The sequence below is a fragment of the Conger conger genome, chromosome 10 (assembly GCF_963514075.1).
Source record: "Conger conger chromosome 10, fConCon1.1, whole genome shotgun sequence".
NCBI lineage: Eukaryota > Metazoa > Chordata > Actinopteri > Anguilliformes > Congridae > Conger > Conger conger.
In genome coordinates, this window is record NC_083769.1 from 41,903,869 (window position 1) to 41,931,027 (window position 27,159).

Genomic DNA, 27,159 nt, shown 5'->3' on the forward strand with positions numbered 1-27,159 from the left:
TTTCTAAAATATTGTAATAAAATGTGAAATGTTTGTTACATATAAAAATGGATGTGCTGTTTTGCCAACTGCAGAATAATAGATTGACTCTGTAAGAAGTAATTCAGCTCTAGGCCAATCAAAACTTAAACGTATTTATGCCAAAATGATTGACATGTATGACAGGCGTTTAGTTCAGGCAGGATTCATATCTGTTGAAGTACCAGTTTCAACCAATAACATAATTGCTGGTAATTGCTAGTCAACAGTGACCAGAACCCACACGTTGTTCAATTTTGTCATTGAAGCAACCTGATTGCAGCTTAACCCTGCCATTCTCTGGCATTTGTCAACTGAAGCAGCCGCGGTATTTGTGAAAATAAAAAGGTTATGTTCCCAATTAAAGTGAGGAAAAGCAGGGTTTGCAAACTGCAAAGGCACTAAAGCAAGAGTGGCTATAGATCTGGGTAGCAACAAATCCATTGTACTGTTGACGCACAAACTAATTAAGAGTTTATAGGAATCTATAGAGTGCTTTGTTAACCGCAACCTTCTTCTCAATTTGTGTCTTGAGACACTGTGCCATGTTTCTGCAGATTTGTATTCAACAAGAAGCTGAAGGTATGGGCTACTTACCGTAAATAAGAGCATGCTCAAATGAGGGAACAGAAATGAATAATCACTAGGTGATTTGATCTATTCCCCATTTAATAATAAAATACATGCTTTCAGAGGAACCTAACACACTGTGTGTTTTGACACCAGTCTTTTTGATTTTGTGTATCAAAGTTATTTTTGCGATCCCTGATTTTGAACTTGTACCATGACATGTAGCGGTCACTTTTCCGACTCATCTTTATAAAAGGACAGTTCTTTCAGGCAGAATAAAAAAATAGTGTAAAAAAGTGTTTAATTTTGTTTACCAAGGATAGTGAAATTGCACTGACTGAAGTGCATATAGGAAATGTAGGGCCCTTGAGATGCGTGGGTGTTTAAGTGCTCTGTCCCTTTAAGGCATTGTCTGGCTGTGTTCTAAAAATACTTCATCAGGGTGGGAGAAGACAATGAGAGATGCAAGTCTCTGGATTTTCTGTCTGCACAAACTACCACATTATGCAGACTGATGTAGTGTCCTGATTTGAGTGGGACAGCAATGGTATTTTTTCAACCTCATCATACTTGGACAAAATGAGTCATTTTTTTGGAATAACTAATGCCTGGGTGGTCGGAATATTCTGAAAATGCAAATTTTGACAGTGTCGATTTTTTCATGAAAAATTGTTTTCATATGACACCGCCCCCGGTCGGCATGGTTTCCATTCCATATAGTGGGATTGATGTTAGCTTAGGAAGTTATCTAACTGGTCAGAAAAACCTAATGAATTTATTCATGATGTGACAATGTCACATTAACTCAGGCTGTAAGAGCAGTTGTTGGAGGGTTGCTGGTTCGCTTCCTGCCCTGGGTGTGTCGAAGTGTCCTTGAGCAAGACACCTAAACCCTAAACGCTCCTGGTGAGCTGGTTGGTGGCTCGCATGGCAACCAATCACCATTGGTGTGTGAATGGGTGAATGAGAAGCATCAATTGTACAGCGCTTTGGATGACGGCGCTATATAGATGCCAACCATTTACCATTTACATTGTTTTACACAAAACAAAAATCAGTAGCTACCAAACTAACTTCCTAGTAACCCAGCTCTCAGAGTCATTGTTGAAGTGGCATTTTGAACACCCTCGCCTGGAGAGCTACATTGGCCACCATTTTGTTGTACTTTTGCACTCAATTTGTGTCATGGCGGTAGGAAGTGAAATGCATTTGCAGGAGGCAGGGTGCTCAGGCAGCCGTAGAGTCTAGCCCGGGGGGTTAAAGAGGGAGAAAGGTTGCCTCTGTTAAAATACCTCAGACCGCTGCACATCCTTCCCCGATTGGTATCAAATAATTTGTCTTTCTGGTGTAATGAGGGGACAAAAATCGATACGCAGGGAATGGAGCACTGTGACTGCCTGGAGAAGGACTATTGCATTGACACATGACGCATGACACATGACAGAGGCAGAATATAAATTAAATAGGATGTTTGAATCGCGGTGCTATGCGCCTACCTGGAGGGTAGAATTAGAATATGAGATCTTTATTTTAGCAGAGGTATTATTTGTCAGATTGGATAAGCCATCTTTAGGCTGACTGTCAGAAAAGCAGAAAAATGTCCACATATTCAATTAGATAAACCTTCAAAAATAGTTTTATATATACAGTGAGCTCCATTATAAGACATACTGTAGTTTTTTCTTGATTTGGCTCTGTAGGACTCAATTTAAGATTTGTAATCAAACAGTTGACGTGTTTAAAGTGCATTCTCAGCTTTATTTTAGGGGTAATTTTATGTGCTTTGTCTCCTTGATGTATGGTTTAAATTACAGCATTTTTTATACATAACCCCCCTCCCCCTGGGCATCATAATGCTTGGGACATATTATTGGTATATAAATGCAAGCGGTCCTGTTTAATACTTTGTGGCATATCCGTTGCATGCAATGACTGCTTGAAGCATTCAATAAAATAAAATGTATAATTCACCAAGCACAGTCATTGAGAGACATGTCATTCTGTGCTGTCTGGCAAAATGTGTTTATCAGGACAAAAGCAGCAGATAGCAGCTGCTTGAAATGTTTACCACTGCCCTCCTGCTACTTGATACTGACATTTATATAATTCACCTCTCCCTCGCACCATTGCCAAAAACAAAAGGCAAACACGCTTAGTCTGCTTCTCCAGGATCAGCATGGAGACCTTGTGCCTCAATTTCCTCTTTTACAACTATACTCAGTGACACCAATTTATTAGGTAGACCTGGACACCAGCTTGTTGATGCAAATATTTAATCAGCCAATCATGTGGCAGAAACTAAATGCATAAAAGCATGCAGACGTGGTCGAGAGGTTTAGCTGTTTTTCAGAGCAAATATCAGAATGGGGAACACATGTGATCTAAGTGACTTTGACTGTGGAATTATTTTTGGTGCCTGACAGAGTGGTTTGAAGTTTGAAGTTGATCTGCGATTTTCACGCACACACAGTCTCTAGAGTTTGTAGAGAATGGTGCAAAAAACAGAAAACATCCAGTGAGCAGCAGTGGGCAAAACCACGTTGTTAATGAGAGAGATTAGTGGAGAAGGGCCAGACTGGTCGAAGCTGTCAGGAAGGTGACAGTAAATCAAATAACCACACATTACAACAGTGATATACAGAAGAGCATCTGTGAACACACAACGCATCAAACTTCTAACTAGATAGGCTACAGCAGCAGAAGACCAATAGGTCTAAAAAATAAGTCTAAATATATACCCAATAAATAAATAAATACCCAATAAAGTGCTCACAGTGTGTATGCCGGAATTAACCCCATAATTCTTTGGAGGTTGTGGGCTGTGTTTGCAGAACATTCCCAAGTACTCTTCCCATACTCACGAGGCAGCCGAGAGCAGAAGGTCAGGACTTGGGGGAGTTTCAGTGATTACATCTCTCACGGTTTGCTTCAGTGATTACATTTCTCACACTGAGGGTGTCACAGAGCCATCACTAACATTAAACAAAGAAGCAACGGTCATTTTTTCCCCCATAAAATATTCTCAATGGTTAACTCCTGTACTGAGACATTTTACAGTTATTTGATAATGGTTGATTTATGTGGTTGAAACCTCTGCATCAAATGAAACAACTCTTCAGTCAGTTTTGTGATGAAAGTATCTCATACTTCTTATGCACGGTTTCTTATTTTATTTCATGATGCAGTTTCTTCAGAAAGTTAGTTTGTATTTCCTTGTCTCCCCTGTTTTTATAGTAAGTTGTTTTCCTGTCAGTGAGCCTTTGATGCTCATGCCATCTTTAAAGCTTAAGCTTATCCTCTTGTTAGGCAACTGACTCTAAAGTGGAAATGGCTTTTATTATGCATGATTTGATACCAACTTTTGCTTTCAAGATATAAAGTTTTTTTTTCCTAACTGTCCCCAGAAATAATGTGTGGGAGGCTAATTGTAAGGGGGAAATAAGTTTCTTAAAATTGACTGCATCATTGATTTTTCCCCATTGCACATACACACACACACACACACACACACACATGCAGACACACACACTCTCACACACACACACACACACACACATACACACAATTCCCATATTCTGTGGTAGTCCCATAATTGATTCCCTGATTTTTCTTTGCCTAATTACATTGGCATGCCCTCGTACTACGAATGATAATTTTCCCTGTACTTTAATGGTGATGTGAATACTTTCTGCAGTACTTTTTGAGAGCACCTCATGAGCACCTTAATGTCCACACCCCACTGCTACCTATTAGCAGTACTGGCATTACAGGGAAAGAAATCAGAGGTCTTTGTTCTCAATAAAAAAAATGGTACCAAACACGCAGCATCTACCTCCTGGAGTTAATAGCATTACACTCAGACAATTAATCTGTATGTTTGCAGTGACTGTCCAGCTTAAAATTCTAGATCAGTGGTCCTAAACCCTGTTCCTTGAGATCTAACCTCATGTTGGTTTTCATTTCAGCTAACAATTTCATCCTTATTCTACTAATTCTACTAATCATCCCCACCTTCAAGCGCAAACTGAAGACGCACCTCTTCAAGCAGCACCTCTCCCCATCCCTCCCTACCTCCCTGTGAACCTTAGTTGTTGTCTTTGTGATTGACTTTGTGTTTTGGTAGTTTTAGTTGGCTAGGTAAGCAGTATTTGGATAGTTAAGTTTGGTCACTTTTGCTTTGTTGTTTGTTTATTTGTTGTTTAAAAAAAATAAAAATCTTATCTTTGTTGTACGGGTAGCAATTGAAATTGTACTTCCCTCTAGGGTTTTTCAGCGCACTTATCCCTGGTTATGGGTATGCACTTTGTTGTATGTCGCTCTGGATAAGAGCATCTGCCAAATGCCAATAATGTAATATAATTAGCAGCTCACTGATCTCTCTAGGTGTTGAATGAGGTGCGCTTTGTTAGGGTTGGATTGAAAACCTATAGGATGCTAGACCTCCAGGGACAGGGTTGGAAACCGCTATTCAAGATAAACAAATTAATTGGGAACCACGAAGAACAGTTGCCTTTGAACTGGCAGCTTTCTGCAACAGGTGACTCAAATGGAAAATGATGCCATAAAAGCTGGTGAGTAAGCTTCACTGAGGTTTTTTGTGTCAAGCAGGAAATTAAGAAAGGTAGGAACTATCATACAAGAAAAGCATTTCCTTTGATAGCTTTGCTACTGCTATTAACAGGGTACTGCTGTCAGAATTATTTTGTGCTCCTCTCTTGTTTTCTTTGGGGAAGAATGTTCTGGAATATTTCTCCTGCCAAAGGCCTGCTTGTGAAAACAATATGGTTAGAAAAAGCTTTTTACTATAAGGCATTTTGTTAACAAGTCACATTTTGCAGCTTCTAACATTAACTGTCATAACTTAATATTACGCAATACATACAGTACATTGCATCACATTAAGGGGGTCAAGTAGACACGCCCCAGCGTCTTCTCTCTAAACACCTCTTGGTCCAAACTGTCCTTAATTTATCATGTAATTGAGTACTGTATATGCTGATGACTCAATTCAGATGATGATGAATCTCACCAGCTGACTTACAGGTTCCTGCATGGATCTCCGGCTGCATCTTGAGCTGGATGGAAAATCTCCCCCTGAAGTCCATCCTGGCAAAGACGGAGATACTGGACATCGCTGCCGTGTCTTGGCCAGCTGAGAGCTGGGCATGTAGATGTTTATTTTACCATTTTCATTGAGGAGAATATGCCCCTTCCTCACCATCCACTGGAGTCCTGAACGACGGCAGTTAATTTCCTGACTGTCCCTTTCCAGCCTCTGTCACCCAGCCTCTGCAGCTCATTCACAATTCTGCTGCTTACCTTAGCAACAACCTCCCAAAATACTCCCACATCAATCCCTTATCTTACTGCTCTCCCCTGACTATGTCTAACAGCTCACATTAAATTAAAATGTTTACGCTAGCCCACCGGAATGCTAAGGGAACTGCCACTTTCATACCTTCAGAAAGCTTGTCGTCAGACTCTGCACGCCAGCCATGCCTCTGGAACACCTGGCTCCCGCTTCCTTGTGACGCGTTGGGAAGAAAGCGGGGGAGAGGAGACAGAGGTGCGCTTTTGAAGAATTAGAATGCAGTCCAAGTTTTCCTGCCGCCTGCTCCCCTGCGCTTCGCTAATTCAGCTGTCGGCTCTTTCCAGGATCAGCAACTTTTCCTCCCCAAATATGGGGGGCGGTGCTAACCAATTGAGGAGATATTTCCCTAGCAGGCTCGAAATAAAGACGCGGAACCTACAAAGGCGAAGCTCGCGTGGCTGTAAATCCGAGTAAACACAATTTACGCGGGCGGCAGTAGATTTAAGTTTTAAATCGGCAAAGCTCACAAAACCTGCCTCATATCTCGGAGGCATGAGAAAAAAACAAAAAAAAACTCTGAAGGAGTCCCTTCAGTTTCAGACACTCGTGAATCTCCACTCAGCCGAGAACATTGCATGTGCCCCTAAGATTATAAATTGTTCGCTCTCAAACCTTTAGGCGCAGAGCTGTAAGCATTTATGTCTTGGTAATAGCGTCTCCTTCCTTTTCCTCTGTGTGGCATCTGTACTGCCTGACAAAGGAGAATCTCGCCCATTGCTGCCTTTTGTACACTTTTACGCATTACTCTGAACTCTTGGAGAAAGTCATGCCTCCCTCCTACAAGCTGTGTTCATCAAGCCCTTTGTCGGCAGTGCAGAACCCGAGACCCCTTCTCTGCAGCACCTCACAGAAACGCCCACGTAGGACAGCGACAAGGGCAGCCCATCATCAATTAAAGAAGATTAACTCGCCTCATTTTGGCAATTATCTGTCCTGCCTCCTACCTCCATCTCCCTCTCTGTCTGTGATTTCTCAGACTTGAATATGTGCGAAATAACCTTGAATTGTTTTCTCTATTATCATCTGGCCTTTCACAGTTCTGAAGTTTGAGGTGTTCAGTAGTGACATTCTCAACTGGTGCACCCACATACACACACACACACACACACACACACACACAGAGATCAACAAATCAAAAGTGAATTAAAAAAACTATGAATACATTAAAAAAAACCCCATATGCACAGCAGTAATTTACATTCTCAAGGGTGACTTCATCCAATGGTCCTCTTCTTTTTTTTTTTTTTTTAAAGGTATTGAGATGGGGAAGAATGCTTATACTGTATGCTTAAATAATTAAAACTCATGGTCTGTGGCTCTCTCTCCCCCATGTGGTTTTTAAGATGGCAGCTGTCTCTGTGGTTGTTAAAGATTTCACACCTTCTTCAGGCTTAGCCATGAAGCCCTAGTATTTCATAGGACTGTTCTTTCTGGCAAGTCTCAGGGGAAAGGTAAATTTTTGAAGAGATTTATTTTTCCATGCCAGAAGGACTCGGTTTGAAGAAGGAGCCACAACATTTAACCTGAATGACGATCCCTGAAGGACAACAGTCAGCTCTGATCATAGAGCACTGGTATCAAATATGATTTGCTTGCAGTGGTCAGAAAAAGTAAAACAGGAACTTGAGGCCAGTAAAAAAAAGGTGTCAGTGGAAAATCACATTTTTACAGAAAGTAATTCCCATCTTGATCCATTGAGTAATACTTATGCGTTTCACAGAATGTGGAGTCCAGTACAGTTCTCTAGCATGCATATGAAGTAATTTTCAAAAACTGCGTTCATGTACAGTATTTTTTGCCAACATGTTATAAGCACAGTGAGATGGAACATACCATGACTGCTAACAGTTAAATACGACACTTTCTTTCTGGCTAACCAATGAACTGTAACTATTATCTGGCAGATCGGTGGCAAGCATTTCCTCAGCCACTATTTCAATGGAGCAAGAATCAATAATGACGAAATGCAGGAAATGGAGTTTGTAGATAGACTGGTGTTTACCTGCAAATACATGTTTAGCTTTGCGTCTAAATAACTGGACACAATGAAAGGGAAATTAATTCATATTTAAAGGTATTTAAAGGTCTTAAATGAGCCTAATAGCTTACATTAGTGGAGAATGGAGGGGGACCCCTCCCTCTCTGTCTCCTGTACCCCCTACCCCAAGCTGTTTTTACTGTGTATATATTGATAAAGTTGCTTCACCTGGGAACAGGCCTGTGTTAATCAACCCTCCATTACATTACATCTAGCTGGTGCTTTTATCCAAAGTGACTTACAGTTGATTAGACTAAGCAGGAAACAATTCCCCCCTGGATCATTGTGGGGTTAGGGCCCAAGGGCCCAACAGCTGTGTGGGGATCTTATCGTGGCTACACCGGAGATCGAACCACCGACCTTGCGGGTCGCATTCATGTACAGGCTGCCCCAGGCCATGCAGGTCTGAACTCACTTGGGCCACCCTGAGGCAAGCAAATGTTTGTGTCCACTCTGTGGTCCAGGGGCTGTAGCTTGGGTGGTAGCAATGTTGGGTAAGGCCTTTCGGTCTCTGCCACAGGTAGAGCAGGACCCTGCATGGCAAATATACAGGCCTGGTAATGGCCTGAAATCTCTCAGCATCACTCCGTACTGAAGCCCTTTTTCACACACTGCAAATTGATTGAGTAGTTCAAATAAGTGAAAGGAAGTTTGCTGGAAGTTTGTCCAATCGACTTTAGTCTTCTACACCCTGTTGGCATACCAGAGATATCCAGAGCCCTTACCTCTTTACTTCATTTCCTCAGGAGATTCAAGTGCAAGGAAGCTGCCAATGTGCAGAAAGAGGAATGGTTTGTACCTTTAAATAGATTTTGCAGTGATATACAATGTTCTGGACCTTAATTAGGTGTTATTAAATTTTTCAGATGTCAGTTCATGCGGAAATAATTGCTGAAACTCAGACCTCTTGCCGCACGTAATAAAACTACTGTTTGAAATAGTTAGTCTGCAGTAAGAGCCCCAGTTGGTCTTGCTTTAATTCTGGGTCACAAAAGAGCTGCTTTGACATGTAAATCTCTGACTTAATGACTACAAAGTTGTTGAAACAAAGGCAATTAATGCCAGACATGGAATAATTACTTCATATCGGATATTCAAGGAGTGAATAGAGTTCCGTCTCACATTGCTTTCATTGTTGAGTTGATCTACAAATACTATGGCGCCAGTCTAGATCATTGGAAGTGTAACATATTCTCGATACTTGAAAATTACATTGGCTAATGCTGTTAATATGTGCAGGTTATGTATTTAATTAGACTAATCATGAATCCTCTACTTGCTGCATTTTCATTAGCTTTCAGTTTCTCATCTTTTCCAAATTAAATACTAAGGGCTCATTTTTAATCATCGTGGATTACAGAAGTCTCCAGTGTGCTTTTGTTTGTCCTCAGGTTCTATAAAAGCCTTGGTATTATTTCCTAGATTCAACATTTACATATTCATAAGCCCCTTTGCCTAATGTTATATTGTTTGAGCCGTGTTGTTAAAAGCTTGCATTATTTTGAATACACAAACTCTGCATTATGTTCCTAATAGGAAAACAAACACACAATGTGACATTTAACCTCAGCATGGGGCTGATTGGAACAGGTCCTCGCCCTGATGTTTCTCACATTTTAAATATCATATTTTGAATCTGATTATGTTAACATTTATACATACCATATATATATTCCTCATTATGGAGAGTGCAACCACCATGGAGAATATCACTAGAAAAGAAAAGAAAAATAACTTTTGACAGCCATCCCGATTGTCTGCATACAAGTAAACATACTGTCTTTTATTCAGTAAAATGCTAAATTACTGGGACATTGACACAATTTTTGTCATTTTGGCTCTGTATTCTTGCACACTGAATTTGAAATAACAAAATGAATATAAGTGCAGACTTACTTTAGTTTGAGCATATTTACGTCTGTATTGGGTTGTCCCTGTAGGAATTACAGCCCCATTTATCGAGAGCAAAAGTACAAAAGAGACAAATTAACATAATCTGAAATAAAGTTATCATATTTAGTGCTTGGTTGTAAATCCTTTGCATTTGATGACAATTGTACAATTATTGTATTCTGCCCTGGGCTTTCAACTAAAATATCTATATTAAACACTATATATTAAAATGGTGTTGGCTACATGTATCATTTCACTACAGTTAATTGCTAGTAGTAAAGAAAATATAGAGTTTTTATAAGGACTGAGAAGTGAGCATTGTGTTGGAAAATGTAAACGACTGTGGTGTTGTTCTCTTATTGAGAACATCCCTTTCTCACCACCTACTCCACTCAGCTCCTTGTTCAAGCAATGGTCCTGTCCCGCCTGGACTATTGCAATTCTCTGCTGGCTGGCCTTCCAGCATCTGCCATCAGACCCCTACAACTCATCCAGAATGCTGCAGCCCGTCTGGTATTCAATGTTCCCAGACATTCACATGTCACCCCCCTGCTCAGCAACCTCCACTGGCTGCCTGTTATGGCTCGCATCAAATTTAAAACTTTGGTGCTCGCATACCAGGCAGTTAAAGGATCAGCCCCTGTGTATATTCAATCCCTTATCAAGACCTATACACCAACAAGACCCCTCCGTTCTGCCACTTCGTGCCGTCTGGCGCCTCCCCCTCGCCATACCTGCACTTCACGCTCACGACTGCTGTCTGTCCTGGTCCCACGGTGGTGGAATGACCTCCCGGTGAATGTCAGAACGGCAGAGTCGCTGACCTCCTTCAAGCGCAGACTGAAGACCCATCTCTTCAGGCTACACCTTTCCCTCCCCAACTCACAATCACTGTGATTAGCCTTAGACCGTAATGGCACTTATGTATAGATATCGTTACTTGTATAGCTATTGTTGTTTTTATTGGCTGTTGTTGTATTCTAGCTGCCAACAGTGGTATGCTAGTTTGAATGTTGATTGTACTCTTCAAGGGTTCTGAATTTCTGTACGTTTACACTAGGACTCGGAACTGTACTGTCCTCTCAGGTCTACTTTTGCACTTGTTCTTGTGATTGATTTGCACTTTGTTGTACGTCGCTCTGGATAAGAGCGTCTGCTAAATGCCACGTAATGTTATTGGCTGTTTGAAGATATCTTGAGGCCTTTCAGATCTTTAAATTAGGCACAGTCTGAATAACTTAGATTTTTCATTGTCAAGGCTTTGTTATCGCTCTTAAATCTCAGTTATCCTGCTATTTTTATTTAAGAATAGATTATTTTTCATACCACAACTCACAGGAGGGACGAGTGATCCATTTATTACACTGTATGAGGAAGGTTACTGCAGGACGGATAATGGACATTACAATTTTATTGCAATTATAATACATTTTGGCAGCACTCATTCCCTTTGCTTTCATTTAATGCATTAGCTTTTGCATATTCACTCTGGCTGTAATGCCATTTAAGATAAATTAAAACAAAAAATGAAAATACTTTGAGGACGTCCACAGTATCTGCTGGGTTCTGAAGATATCTCAGTAACGTGCCTTTATCAGAACGACTGCTTTTTCCATCACTTAAACTGTTGATGCTGCAGTTTACAGTATATTTATATATATATATAAAAAAGTTTTGCAGTAATTAAAAAGATAGAGAAACTTTTGATGTGTGCTTCGGGAGGGGATTGAGAATTTTTTCGGAGATTGGCGGGGGTATCAGGGGGTGCTGTGGTAAACACCAGGCGAGCACTGGAGTGGGCCAGGGAACACAGCGAGGGAGAGAGCTGGACTCACATCACTTATGGGGATTTCACAGCATTCTGGGAGTCCCAGACAAGGCTGCACCACCGCCATCCCTCATCCTAATGATACACCGCTGCCTCTCGCACAAATTTTATTGTCTGCAATTGGGCTGCGAAAAAATGCTCTGGGACAAGTGGCCGAGCTAGATTTCTGTTTCCGCTCCCCTGTGTTCTGTGCAGACACGAAAAACAATGGCAAATTTCCGGAAATCATGTAACTGCTGAAGCAAAGAAAGCCTCTAAAATAGTGGGATGGGCTGAAAGTCAGATAATGGTTTGTTTAAAAAAAAAAATATATATATATATATATATCTGTAGTGTTCAGCTGTCTCCAATAATTGCATTTATGGGAGTAAGTAATCAATAGCTGGGCCATGATTATGTACTCACATACAGTACTTCTAACTGATCATGTATTGAATTTGATAGAGGCAGGTGTTATTAACATAATACTAGGCTAATTTCTTTTTAACAAATGAACAATTAACAAAAAAACCTAACTAGACATATTTTTTAGGAATTTAGAAATCCCATCTGGATGGATCATTTTTGGTCCCAAAAAAGAAGAAGTATCTTGAAAAAAGAGGAACGTCTGGGCATGCTACTTATTATAACCCACTGCAACCAGTCACTACAATCAGCATTAACTTGCACCTCAACTGTGGCAACACACAAAAAAACACAAGACAACACTGAACGTTGCACATCACAGTTTGGGTGTAGCTCCATCAGTGGTGATATGGAGATGATGGGGTTCCTCTTGCGAGAGGTAAATGGTAAATGGTAAATGGCAGGCATTTACACAGCGCCTTTATCCAAAGCGCTGTACAATTGATGCTTCTCCATTCACCCTTTCATACACACATTCATACACCGACGGCAATTGGCTGCCATGCAAGGCCCCGACCAGCTCGTCAGGAGCATTTGGGGGTTAAGTGTCTTGCTCAGGGACACTTCGACACAGCCCGGGCTGGGGGATCGAACCGGCTCCGACTGCCTGACAACTGCTCTTACTGCCATGTCGCCCCTAGAGGTGATGGTCCTACAGTATATACGCTGCCTGCCAGACTCACACGGGGTCGACATCTGGCCCTGGCGGCAGATTGACTGCGCTTAACCCTCCTTATCGCTTAATACAGACCAGGCCCGCTTGGCGTGCAGCTTGTGGCAATAGCCCGTCCCCCCATTCTGGCCTATTGACCTAGATGAGCTCAGCAGCTGCACGGAAACTGACCCCGCGCTCGCAGGTCATTATCCCCTCAGCCCGAGGCTTACCTTACAGGCAAACCCATCAGCAATGTGCATGCGGCTCTGCTGTGGCTCTGGTGCATCCAGACCCGTGGAAGCAGTCCAAGCGCATTCACAGCCTCAACGTTAGCATGGGGTGAGCTGGAGTGCACCCCATCATTTTCTGTAGTGCCTCAACATTAGTATGAGTGTACCCCATCATTTTCTGTAGTGCCTCAACATTAGTATGAGTGTACCCCATCATTTTCTGTAGTGCCTCAACCTTAGCATGAGTATACAACATAACCTTCTGTAGTGCCTCAACATTAGCATGAGTGTACCCCATCATTTTCTGTAGTGCCTCAACATTAGCATGAGTGTACCCCATTGTTTTCTGTAGTGCCTCACCCTTAGCATGAGTATACCCCATAACCTTCTGTAGTGCCTCAACATTAGCATGAGTGTACCCCATAACCTTCTGTAGTGCCTCAACATTAGCATGAGTGTACCCCATCATTTTCTGTAGTGCCTCAACTTTAGCATGAGTGTATCCCATCATTTTCTGTAGTGCCTCAACGTTAGCAGGAGTGTACCCCATCATTTTCTGTAGTGCCTCAACATTAGCATGAGTGTACCCCATCATTTTCTGTAGTGCCTCAACTTTAGCATGAGTGTACCCCATCTTTTTCTGTAGTGCCTCAACATCAGCATGAGTGTACCCCATCTTTTTCTGTAGTGCCTCAACATTAGCATGGGGTGAACTGGAGTGCACCCCATCATTTTCTGTAGTCCTGGCAGTAGAGCCAGGGTGAGCTGGCTCTCATACAGTCGACTCTCTGGCCAATGTTTTCACCTTTTAGCAAAGGTAAGTCCCAGCCTAATGGACTCTTATGATGCAAGAATCTGTTCCAGCAAGCATTCATTTTTCAACATATTAGCTGCCAAAAATAATGAATAAATTAATTTATATTTAAATGAAGCCAAACCACTTTTCCCTTTGATGCAATAGCTGCAGGTCAAGTCAGTGGACAGGCGGAGGAAGACTGCAAACAGGCCTATATATAGATAGATGAGCAACAGTTATTAGATTATGTTATTTAGTCACTGCCATTGGTGAACTATAATGCTGTACAGTATATAATATTTTTTTTATCTTTCAAGTGAGAAATTTAGCAAGAGGGACATTTAATGTGATACAATTATAATATCATATTTAATATATAATACAATTATAATTTATATGAGATTGTGTAGCAGGTTTATCCCTTTCTCTCAAAAGCTAGAACCAGTTCTGGAGTAAAAACCTGGTGTGGGATGTATTTAAAGAGACAGTCGCTTCTATATGCTGAAAACAATAAAATGAAAAAGGTCTAGTGTCAGTGGTTAAAAGTGCTTCAGAAGAAATCTTAGGCTTCACTACATTGCCCAGAACTGACTGCAATGATTTGTGTTGCAAATTTAAATCTGTGATCCAATAATTTGGAAGGGTTTCCCCCTTACCCCTTATGGTAATATGTATTTGTTTCCTAACACAGACGACAGTGATTTATCTATTTAGGGCTGTACAAACCCATCATATCAGCGAATGTTCATTTCAAATTTCCTGGCATATGAAAATGAAGAACCGGGAGCCAGATTTATTAATGTCAGCTCGTGTTACAAGCTTGCCTTCAGGGTTTTTAAATTATTGGTTCAAGTCACTGGTTATTTACCAAGCACTGACATTTATATGCAAAAAAAAATGTCAGGGACTTGCTGTGGGTTAGCACTAGAGTGCATTGCTGAGTGGGCTCGCTGAGAAACAGAAGTTCCTCCAGGCTGTTGGCGGCGGTGCTTCCAGGTACAGCGTTCGCTGGGCTCCCCCGCTGGACTGAAATCCCGAGCGTGCGGGTGCTGGCGGGAGCAGTGCGGCAGGCTCCCAGGCCTGCACATATGCCACCGCGCTCCCCGGGGAGGGCCGGTTTCAGCCGGCAGACTATTCACCACCTCATTACACAGGAACAACCCCACGGTCCCACCAGGCACTCCAGTTGCTCATGCCTTGTGCAGCACCATCAGAGCACTGCAGATCAGAGAGAAGTGGGACTCCATGCTCTTCACAGAACATGCCGTACCGTATGTACTGTGTTGTGTGTACCTGTTACGGCCCAGCCTCTCCCATGGAGCATGGGGGCACAGTTGGACTGCAACCTAAAACTAATTGCTACAAAATCCAAATCCAAATTCAAAATGGGGGAAAAAAACTAAACAAAAAAAAAAAACATTATAAAATTATCAACACCAGAAAAACTGCAAACAAAACATGGCACAAAACACTATAAAATACATCTGCCAAGAAGACAACAGGCCTTTAAAAAAAAAAATATGGACAAAAAAGGCAGCTTCACAACTGACTCTTCACAAGTCGTCCAAAAAAAAAAGAAATGAAATTCAACTGCAGAAAGTTCCACCCTTTTATTCCTTTTCAGCAGCTGAACACAATTACCAATCAATTAATCGGCTGCACCTGAAGGAGCCAGCCACATGCATGCAGGGGGACGTAACAATACCATATGTGAACTGAGGGAGGGTGTTGCATTAATTAGACAGATATGGTTTTGCCATTCCTTATTGGACAGGGGGGCATATGGTGATTGTTTTCTAGGAGCAAATATATACGGTCCATAAATTTTAGGACATCTATGTCCATCTTCCAAACTCCCCTTTTTCCAGTCCAGCAAGGATTTGGACGAAGGAGGGAGTTTGATGCTGAAGGTGCCCTGAAACACATGCCATAAAGTCCTGCATCACGCTTTATTAGTTTAATGTCTTTATGCACATTTATCAAGACTCTCTAGTGAAAGCACTGTAAAACTGCTGTTGATATTCTGGTGAGGATTATGCTATGGCGTTTCTCTCCGTGTCATTTTTTTTTTTTTATAAAGGTACAAACAATGCCGTTTTGTTAATGATTAATGATGAGAAATGTACGGTGCCAAATTGTTTGGCTGTACCAGTGATTTTACTGTCCTGTTTACCCAACAGTGATGTTAATGAAAACAATCCAAGGCCACTAGAGATTAAGGTTGTCTCAGACCATCTGGAATTAAATGTAGTACTTTTGTAATTTTGGTCCACTCATAATTTGTACTGTATGAAAGCAAACCTTACATAATAAACAAATAGCTTACATGCAGTATGTGAAGGGCACCAAACACTCCGATGTCTGTGAGTGACATTTCTAAACATCTGCCACTGTTCTCCATTTGCAGTCTAGGCAGTCACCAGATGCTCTTATTCAGAGAGTTACACATTTTACATCGCCTGTATTCATTCAGCTGGATATACTGTACAGTGGGGACCAAAAGTCTGAGGACACCACCAAGTTATTCCTATGGCATGTGTTGAGAGAGTGCTGGGATGAAATGGAAGTGTGAAGATGGTAATCAAGGACACAGCAAGTACAGTACTATACATTTTTGACCTTCAGTAAATACAATTATTCTATGCTTAACATTACTAGTGGCTCTTCCTTCAGTGTCAGAAATGTAATCACATATTGGGCACTGAAGCAAACCCTCTCTGCTCACAACTCCCTGAAGTCCTGAGCTTCTGCTCTCGGCTGCCTCATGAGTATGGGAAGAGTACTTGGGAATGTTCTGCAAACACAGCCCACAACCTTCAAAGAATTATGGGACTCATTGCCGGCATACACTCAGTGAGCACTTTATTGGTTATTTATTAGACTGATTTTTTAGACTTATTAGGTCTTCTGCTCCTGTGTCCTATCCACTTAGAGGTTTGATGCACTGTGTGTCACCTTCTTGACAGTTTCGACCAGTCTGGCCCTTCTCCTCTGACCTCTGTCATTAAAAACATGTTTTTGCCAGCAGAACTGCTGCTCACTGGATGTTTTTTTTTGTTTTTTGCACCATTCTCTGCAAACTCTAGAGACTATTGTGCATCATCCCAGGAGATCAGCAGCTTCTGAGATACTCAAACCACCCTGTCCGGCACCAGCAATCATCCCATGGTCAAAGTCACTTCGATCACGTTTCCGGCCCATTCTGACATTTTGTCTGAACAACAGTTTGACCTATTGACCACGTCTGCATGCTTTTATGTATTTAGTTGCTACCACATGATTGACTGATTAAATATTTGCATTAACAAGCTTGTGTGCAGGTCTACCTAATAAATTGCTCTCTGTGTGTAACTATGTATACATACATAGTTAAATACAACACTTCTTTAATAAGAGGTATAAACAGAGTATCATAATTGTTTTAGCCTCATATAAATAATGAAAACAACCAGTTCAACACTTGGCAATAACCTCAGACTTTTGGGCCTCACTCTGTGCTGCATTATAAACATTTCAGGTTCCTGTAATTGGTGGGGTACAGCAGCAGCACCCCGCCTGAGAACTGAGCCTACAGCACAGCTTAGAGGGTATGTCTCTATTCTCCACAATACATACTCCCTGTACCCCCCCCCAAAAACTTACATTGAAATACTAAGTGCACAAGAGTGCTAATTATTTGAAAATGAACCTTCTGAGCTGCGTTTTAATAATTTTTGAATTTTGATGGGAAGGGTTGCCTTAGGATAGGAGAAATGCAAGGTTTACCACCTCATGACTCAAACGCAAGTGTCAGCTCTGAAGAGTCAACTGGAAAAAAGCATACTGAGAACAACCCAATTAATTTGCAAGAGAGGGAGAGAGGGAGAAAGAGAGAGAACGGGTTTTAGCCAATTAAACTGGGGGATGATTAGGTGTCAGGTTAAGAGAACCAGGATGTGTATTTAGCCAGGACACTGGGGAGCCTCCTACATCTGTGCCTACGTCCTCACGAATGTTCTTGATCCGTCTTGAACAGTTAAAAGGGTTTTTTTTCTCGTAATAGTGAGTATTTCATCCAGAACAGTGGTCTACCAGGTTGCTATGTCTTTTTAGTAATTTTTCAGCCTGCTTTTGATGGCCTGCTTTACTGGCAATGACAGTCATGTTGAGAGATAACTCTTGTCTTGAGAGATAACAGCAGTAATCTCCAAATGCAAATGCCACGCCTTGACTAAACTATTGACCTTGGATTAGTTTTCTTTTGCATGAACTAACGATGCAGCAACACACAACTGGCCAAGAAACAGCCGAGCATTCAATTACTTATCGTACCCTGTAAAATAGATCTCTTGATGTGCATGTAAATACCCTCAAATTAACACCGACAGTCTGCATGTTCACTGTTTCATTTCAAATCAAAGAACAGAACTTGTGTCACTGTTCAAATACTTAGACAGCACTGTACATTGGAGGTAATACATCTTTAAGAGAAATTAAAGCATCAATACTGTTTTCTTGGGGGTAAAAGTACACCCCCCTGTTCTCAATATTAAAGGGTATTGAAGTAGCCTACTTTATAATCATGCAAGTTATGTAATTATGCAAATGAAAACGGACACAAACCCTGGATGTGAGGGGTAGGCATGGTAACCTTAACAAAACAAGCTACATGAACATGAATATAGCTGTACACAGATAAATAAAGTTTATTATTATTATTATTATTATTATTATTATTATTTGTAGTAGTAGTATTTAGTAGTATTCATTTCAATTGAAGGCTATGGCATGTATCTGCTCAGGTACTGTATCCCTGCAATAACAAGAAGAGTGTTTTCCGCACCCTAGTTCATTGAGTGATGTGGGATCAATGAGCACTGCAAAGAGTAGGTTTGCGCATTATTATTTCATTATTACATATGGATATTTAATAAATAATTTCTGTTTTTTTTTTTGTTCTTGTGCATTCTCACTTTCAATTTTTCCATTATTACTGCCATGTCAAAGGTGGAAACTACTAAGTCACAATTCAATCTCATTTTCACATGTATATATATTTTTTAACTAGAAACATTACATTAAAGGCATTGAGCAGATGCTCTTATCCTGAGCGACATACAATGAAGTGCAGATCGAACACAGGAACAAGTGTGAAGAGGACCCTAGAGGACAGTACGGTTCCGAGTCTTAGCGTGACCATACAGATACAGTTGGAACCCTTGAAGAATACATCAACTTATGAACTAGCATACTACAGTTGGCAGCTAGAATACCCCGAGTACAACAATACAATATCTAGTACAATACAACATTACCATAGGTCTGATGGCGGATGCTGGAAGGCCAGCCAGCAGAGAATTGCAGTAGTTCAGGCAGGACAGGACCATTGCTTGAACGAGGAGCTGAGTGGAGTAGGTGGTGAGGAAGGGATTCTCTGGATGTTGTCTAGGAAGAACCTGTATGCCCGGGTGACTGTAGCGATGTTCTCGAAGAAGGACAACCTCTTGTCTATCACCACTCCGAGGTTTCTTGCATTGGGGGATGAGGTCTCCCCTAGGGAAATGGAAAAATCTGAGAAGGGAGAGGTTAGAGCAGGGATGAAGATTAGCTCCGTCTTACCTGGGTTGAGCTTTAGATGGTGGTTGCCTATCCAGTCTCTCAGGCAGGCAGAGATACGGGTGTACCTGTGTGTCGGATGGGGGGAAGGAGAGAAAGAGTTAGGTGTCATGGGCATAACAATGATATGATATGCCATGAGCAGAGATAACAGGGCCAAGGGATCTGGTGTAGATGGAGAAGAGGAGGGGTCCGAGGACTGAGCCCTGGGGGACTCCTGTAACAAGGGGCTAAGGGGTTGACACTCTACCAGCCCAGGACACCTGGGGGGACCGGTCAGAGAGATAGGATTTAATCCAGTCTAGGGCTGTGCCACAGACCCCTGTAGATGCCAGGGAGGATAGGAGGATGGAGTGGTTGACCATATTAAAGGCTACAGAGAGGTCAAGAAGGATCAGGACAGAGGAAAGGGAGGCTGCTCGTGCAGCATGAAGGGATTCATTCAGGAGTGCGGTCTCCGTCAAGTGGCCAAGTCTGAAGCCAGAGGACAGGGAGGAGTTCACAAGGGAGGTGACAAAAGGGAGTCAATTTAAATGTAAAAAATGTCAATTTATTTCCCAAATTATTGGCACCCCTGTTTTTCGTACTTTCTGCATGGTCCTCTCACAATGGTATTTGGCAATTCTTTGTACAGAGTCCTAGTACAGAGTAGAGTTAAGATCCTTTGGTCTGTGCTCAAGGACTGCCCTGTTGAAATTTAAATCACATATTTTCATTTGGGTTTAAATCTGAGCTGGAGAGACTTTTGGCATTAGGCAAAAGTAATTTTCATCAGTTTTGGTGGTCAGTTAACGATTTCTTGGTCGATTTCGAGGTATGCTTGGCATCATTAGTTTGTGAACAATTGACTTGTGACTTGTGTAAAAGGTTTAGCTTTTGGAGAGATACTTGATTTTGGGCCAAAATGACTTTGTCCTTGCTGGAGTCCATGATTCCATTAACCTTACCAAGAGCTCCAGGACAATTTTTCACTGTATGTGTCAAATCCTTTTCAATATAATGTAAGCACAATTTTGGTCTCCTCTGACCATAACACCCAGTTTCACATCACATACAGCTCTGTCATTTAAATTTCAGTATTCCAATCAATTAATCACATATACCGTAATTCTGTATGTGAATGGCGAGGAGTGTAGATGGGCTGATTTTTATTATTATTTTGAAATTATTTGTTCTTTTTTGTCTTGTATATGCATTTAGTGTAAATTATTTACTAGAATGAATATTTAAGATATGTTATTCAGCAGATTTAACAGGGGGTTATTGTATTGTCATGGGCATTTCTAGTTCAATATTACGCATACACCAGCATACAGGCTTGTTTTTGAAGCCAGCTGCAGCCAAACAACTGTAGTGCCTTTTTATTTATTTATTTATAGTAGAGGACCTGCTATTATATATTGTATGCTATATTTGTTTTTGTTTGTGCCTTGAAATAATTGCTTTTTTTGAGGTATCATTGATATGTGATAATGATGACAATGTCACACCCCCACATCTTCAAAAAATAAAATAAAAAACAAAGGTAATTATTTTGTGCATTGTTTTCATAATATGTGATATCCCCATAACCAAAGTTTAACAATTCAGCTTTTTATCCTATTTTTCCAGCTTCAAAGAGCTACCAATACAGACTGCAGTAAATAGCTGAGAATTAAGAAATTGCATTTTGTGCTGAGAATTAATAACAATGTCCTACATAAATTAATTGCTTTGGATCTGTCATTCAGCTAGAGGTAAGTTCATTCAAGTCTCAATGGTAATTGTTTTTGACTGTTGCACCATAAATATCAGAGCATTCACTTGCTCAACATATCAATTACTGAAATCAATAGAAGATGTCAGGGGCAGTAATGTACTACAGAAAATGATTTCAGGAACAATCTAATTATTTAACGGGAGACAAAACCTTCTTTGCTCTTTAGTGTACCCTTGACTGGTCTTACAATGAATATTGAATTTGTTTCAAAAGGCATATGTTTGGGTAATGATGGATTATTTTATCAGGCATTTTATTACTGTCTTAATTCTGTTTCATTGCACGTTGATTGCTGGAAAACCTACATATTTTATGCATGAAATTATACAACTGGTTCTGCATTAGTTCTCGCATATTTAACATTATTTATGTATTTTATTCAGTATCTCGTTAAATACAGTGGCATGAAAAAGTATTTTTCTTTAGGCAGAATGTAATTAGACAAAGGGAACCTGAGTATTTAATGTATTTAATGAAAAAAATGATTGCACCACCTTTAGCAGCAATAACTATGACCAATTGCTTCCTGCAGTATTCACATTACTATGGAATAATTTTAGCCCACCCTTCTTTAATTCAGAAATTAAATTGGTAGGGTTTCAAGCATGAACTGCCTGTTTCACAACATCTCTATTGGGTTCAAGACTTGACTTTGACTAGGCCACTCCAAAACCAAGATTTTTGTTTCTTTTCAGCCATTCACATGTGGAATTGCTTTTGTGTTTTGGATCAGTGTCAGTGCAGAATTTGTGGTTCATTCAATAATGGCAAGTTGTCCAGTGATCCTGTCTTTTTTGTGCCCCAGTGCAGTGCGTTAATAAACATACATATACATTATGTGTGATATAAAGTGATTTTTGGGCCGTGTTGCCCATCCTAGCTAGATGTACTATATACTGAATGTGCACAGACATGAGCTGCTGAGGTCACTAAGTTGGATGGAAAAGTACTTTTGCTTTCAAAAGTACTTAAGAGTTCTTAAGAGTCAAGAGCATCCCTAAACATTTAACCCAAGTTAATCCCTCAAAAACAAGATTCAGCTGTTGACTGCCATTTCATTTTTGTGGAACATAAGACGCCCTGCATGATAAAAGCAGACCAATTACAAGGAAAAACAACATAAAAATATGATGAGATGGGTGTTCTTTGGTGCTCTTATGATCTGCCTTTCACCGAGCTGTGTGTCTCAGAGTGTGGTTAAAGGACACTGTGACTGAAAACAAGGTTAGAGATTAAAATCTAGCGCTGCATTTTCACAGCTATTTCCTTTGTACTGTCTGCAACGACAGCCCTCTCTGAAACAGCCCTGCAGTGACGTTTTTTCAAGCAGAAAATGATGATGTTTAGCTTGAAGCCATAGTATGTTTGTGCTGTTATTATATTATATTACATTGATTGGATCAAAAAAAGTTATTTATTTATTTATTTTTACCAAAATGCATCCGGAAAAACCTGGTAGGCATAAATGAGACTTTTCCAGTGACTACTCAAAATCTCCATGTCCCATGACTTTTTTATTGCTTTGAACATGAATTTCAAAATATTTCAATCCCGTGTTACTTCTTTCTTAACACAAGCCATCTCACAAAAATTCCTTTCAAAAAATGTCATTGAAATGCAGTTATCATACTGTGTCATGGAGAAAGATCAGATAAAACTCTGCACGGTGCACCTTCAAAAAGTACTTGAACCAATTCACAGGCTTGACAAAACCTTTCATTCAGTTGTTATATGCCTTCATGCTTCAGAACCTCTGATGAGACCATGATAGCTGTTGTAAAGATGCATTGTGTACTATATCCTGTGAAGACATCTTAGAAAGGAACCTCAGAAAAGGTATAGGCATAAAAATGTGTTAATATTCTTTTTGTATTACTACTTGTGTGTTAGTTTCAACACACGTTGTGTCAAAGTTACTCCTTTTGATGAGCCAAAACATTATGAGTCTGACCTTTGAAAGTGCCCTGTGGTATCTGGTAGAAGACAGTAGCAGCAGATCCTTGAACCTTTGTGTTGTCCTATGGGTAAAAAATGACCTGCCACTATGTTTAACAGCAGAGAAAACCCCCTAAATGATTTTTTCCAACTTGAAATTTGTGATGAGTGACAGGTTGTTTCTTCATGCAAAATAGATTTGGGGTTTAAAATTAAATTACGCTACTTTATTTTAGGGGTATAGTGAAGGCGGGTCCTTTTTGACCCTTAGGACAAAAGGGGAGTATACAGAATGTTAAGACTACACAAGGGTTAAGTCCTGTAAATTGTGAGGTGGAGCTGCCATGGATCCAGCACATCCCACAGATGCTCGATCGGATTGAGATCTGGTGAAGGGCCAGGGCAACACCATGAACTCTTTGTCCATGTTCCTGAAACCATTCCCTCACAATTTGTGCAGTGTGGCAGGGCACATTATTACATTACATTACATTCATGGCATTTGGCAGACGCTCTTGTCCAGAGCGACGTACAGTGGATTACACTAAGCAGGAGACAATCCTCCTCTGGAGTAATGCAGGGTTAAGGGCCAAGCTCAAGGGCACAGCAGCTGTCTTATTGTGGCTACACCGGCGATCGGACCAGCGATCTTTCGGGTCCCAGTCATGTACCTTAACCACAACACAGGCCAGATGGGATAGCGTTTGTTGCGCTCGTGCATCGATGAGCCTTGGTCCTCAACAGGCTGTTGCTCGTTTGTGGTTTGTCCCTCCTCGGACCACTGTCGGTAGGTACTCACCACTGCTGACCGGGAGTACGCTAAGAGCCTTGCCGTTTCGGAGATATTCTGACCCAGTCGTCTGGCCATAGCGATTTTACACTTGTCAAAGTTGACTACGTGAACTAACTGTTTGCTTACGGTCTAATACATCCCAGGCCTTGACATACACCATTGTTATGCGATAATCAGTGTTATTCGCTTCATCTGTAATTGGTCATAATGCTTTGGCTTATAGGTGCATATGTCACAAGGGGAGTCTTTATAAACATACTCTACTGAAAGTAACATTACATGTGTTAACCAGGCATGTAGGTGTGTTTAAAAAAAATGACACAGTATGTGTTTTAGTACCATTTTGCTTTAGTGCCTTCACTTTTAATTAGACCTGGGATCTTAAAAATAAAACCGCACAGGTCCAGGGCATTTTCAGTATAAAATATCCAAGGACACTTTGCGTTTGCCCTTGAGTTGACAAATTTTATCTTGATATATGGCATGGTGACAGTTTATTGAAAAAAGATACAGTACCTATGCTCAAACTGAGGACAGCCTTACATTCTGGAGTGCATGAAAACCAGGAAGTGCACATCCAGCATTAATCAAGCATCAGTCCGTTTCTCATATACTATTCTTAGGGTGTGTTAAGTATTAGACTGGTTTTTAACTATCCTTTCAAATTTGCAGGCACTCACAAAATGTGTGGCTGGATGATGATGATGATGATGATGATGATGATGATGATGATGATGATGCTGATGATGATGATGATGATGATGATGATGATGATGATGATTATTATCCATCCATCCATCCATCCATTATCTTAACCCGCTTATCCTGAACAGGGTCGCAGGGGGGCTGGAGCCTATCCCAGCATACATTGGGCGAAAGGCAGGAATACACCCTGGACAGGTCGCCAGTCTATCACAGGGCAATGATTATTATTATTATTATTATTATTATTATAAAATATGTGTAATAATACTAATAATATTGGATGAACCCTTTGAAGAGTAGGTTTTCAGATTATAATTTCTTTCACACCTTCAAGGATTAAATGGATTTTGCTAACCCAGTGGACTGTGAGCTCAAACCTACTTGTGGGTTGTGACAGTGATTGAACAAACTATACATGCACTTTACATGTAGATACTGTTCATAGAGCGAAGTGCAACTTGAGTTCAATCTTCATTTACTTTTCAGTTTGCACTGTTATATTTTAATAATCAACACCACTGCTAATGACTGAAAAATGACGACCAGACCTGGGTCAAATACATAATTGTTTTGGATTCAAATACTTTTTCTGTGCTCGATTGATCTTGCCAGGTGCAATTGAGCCAACCAGGATGACCAGAATGTGGGATTTGCTCCTTTTCCACGTATTTCCTAGGTAAAAGTATTTAAATCCAAAACAATGATGTATTTGACCCAGGTCCGAATTCACTACAGGGGTGTTTTATAATAAGGGGATTTAAATTTATTTTAGTTGAATTAAATTTGATTGAATATAATTCTTACTAAAGGAAGTGTCATAGAGTGCTCCACACAGTACACATAAACAATATCAATGAAGAACAGAAAGGACTGGCACTGAAGCTTCAGCAGCTGAGAAAGAAGAGAGAAGAAGAAGAAGAAATTGCCTAAAGTGACAGCAGTAAGATTAATGATGTGATAAATTGATAATAAAACTGAGACAGAAATATTTCCTAATGCAACCTGATCATGGCTACATTTCACAAGATACATTTTAACAGATTGATCTTGTGAATATCGGGGGGGAAATAAAACAAGTAAAGTGTTGGTTAGGAAAAAAATATCATATTTCTCAGAGAGGTGACAAAAGAAAGAAAAATCTCCAACTTTAATCTCCAACTTTTAAAAAATCAATTTTATCTGTTCTGGTGGATAATAGAGTTAGACTCATTTCAGAGGAAACAGATGAAACAGATGTACACAAGACACAGTATTATCAACTTTTAACAGCTGCAGGAGAGACAGGCAGGCATGGGATCTGTATTGGGTATAGGGTGCACCTGTAGAAAAAACGGCAAAAAATAATGGACCGGATGGGCCCCTATTCACTGGTAATTGGTTGGTAATTGGTTGGTAAATTTGTTGTAGATAAACAGTGCCATAAATGGCTTATTATATGAAATAGTACTGCAAGCTTACTATTACGGTGCTAGCCCATTTAAAGATGTTCAGATTAGGAGAATTTAAGTGTTCTCTTTACTTAATTGGGAGTCATAACCTCCCCCCCCCTCTACCTCCACAGGAAAAAAGATAAAAAATAAAAAATAGATAAAAAGAAATTGAAGAGAGGTGATAGCTGATATGTGGTCAACAAGTTTAAGTCCTTGCAGCAACATTCAAGACTAATTCAAGAGCGCAGGAGTAAGTGGCTGTAAAACAGGAAGGCATTACAATAATTCAAGCCTAAGGCTAAAGGTTTGTACACACTGAGGCGGTGTCTTATTTTTTGTGATGTTACTAAAATACTCCTCTCCTAATATACTGTATGCTGGGGTTACAAACATACAGTATTGCATTTTAGATCATAATGTACATACAAAGCCAAAAAATATATATATATTTTAAAAAATCCTTGGTAGATCTATGAGTCACGTCACATGAATCAGAAAGTGCGGTATGCTTAAAAGGTCAAGGTGGCAGAGCCTATGCAGCTCTCGCATTAAAGGTGCAATTTTGTGACAATCAACAGCAAACAAGTGTGCCTATATGCTATACGTGTTACAACTGATATCTGTAAATACCTCATGTAGTGCTTTCTGAAAATATTTTATGCACGATGATGACTATTATTCATATAATTTCTGCTTTAAATTGTCTACGGAATCAGCGAATGAATGAGAAAAGCAGGTGAGCAGGATGGTAGAGAGCCCGCTAACAGGAAGCAAAAGGCCGCTGAAGTCCACTGACAGAAACAGCATCCTGATGCAGTAGGCCATTACGGAGGACTGTCCTCACTGTAATGCACTCTGCAGTCTCAGGGATTGCCTTTTATTTATTTTGGTGGCTCTGTAGAGTACCCAAGAGTAACGATGAGGAAAAACCCCACAGTAAAGCAAAATGGCACGTTTAGCACGCAATCACATTCACAGCCATTTCCGTGCTCATTACAGATACATGTGAACACGTAATTTTATATGGAGACAGGAACTCTTACATGGTACCTCATTGGGGTCTGCAGGTCAGATTTTTTCATTCGCTGAGATAGTGTGGGTGGGATGAGAAGTGGAAGAGATATGCTGCAATAATACT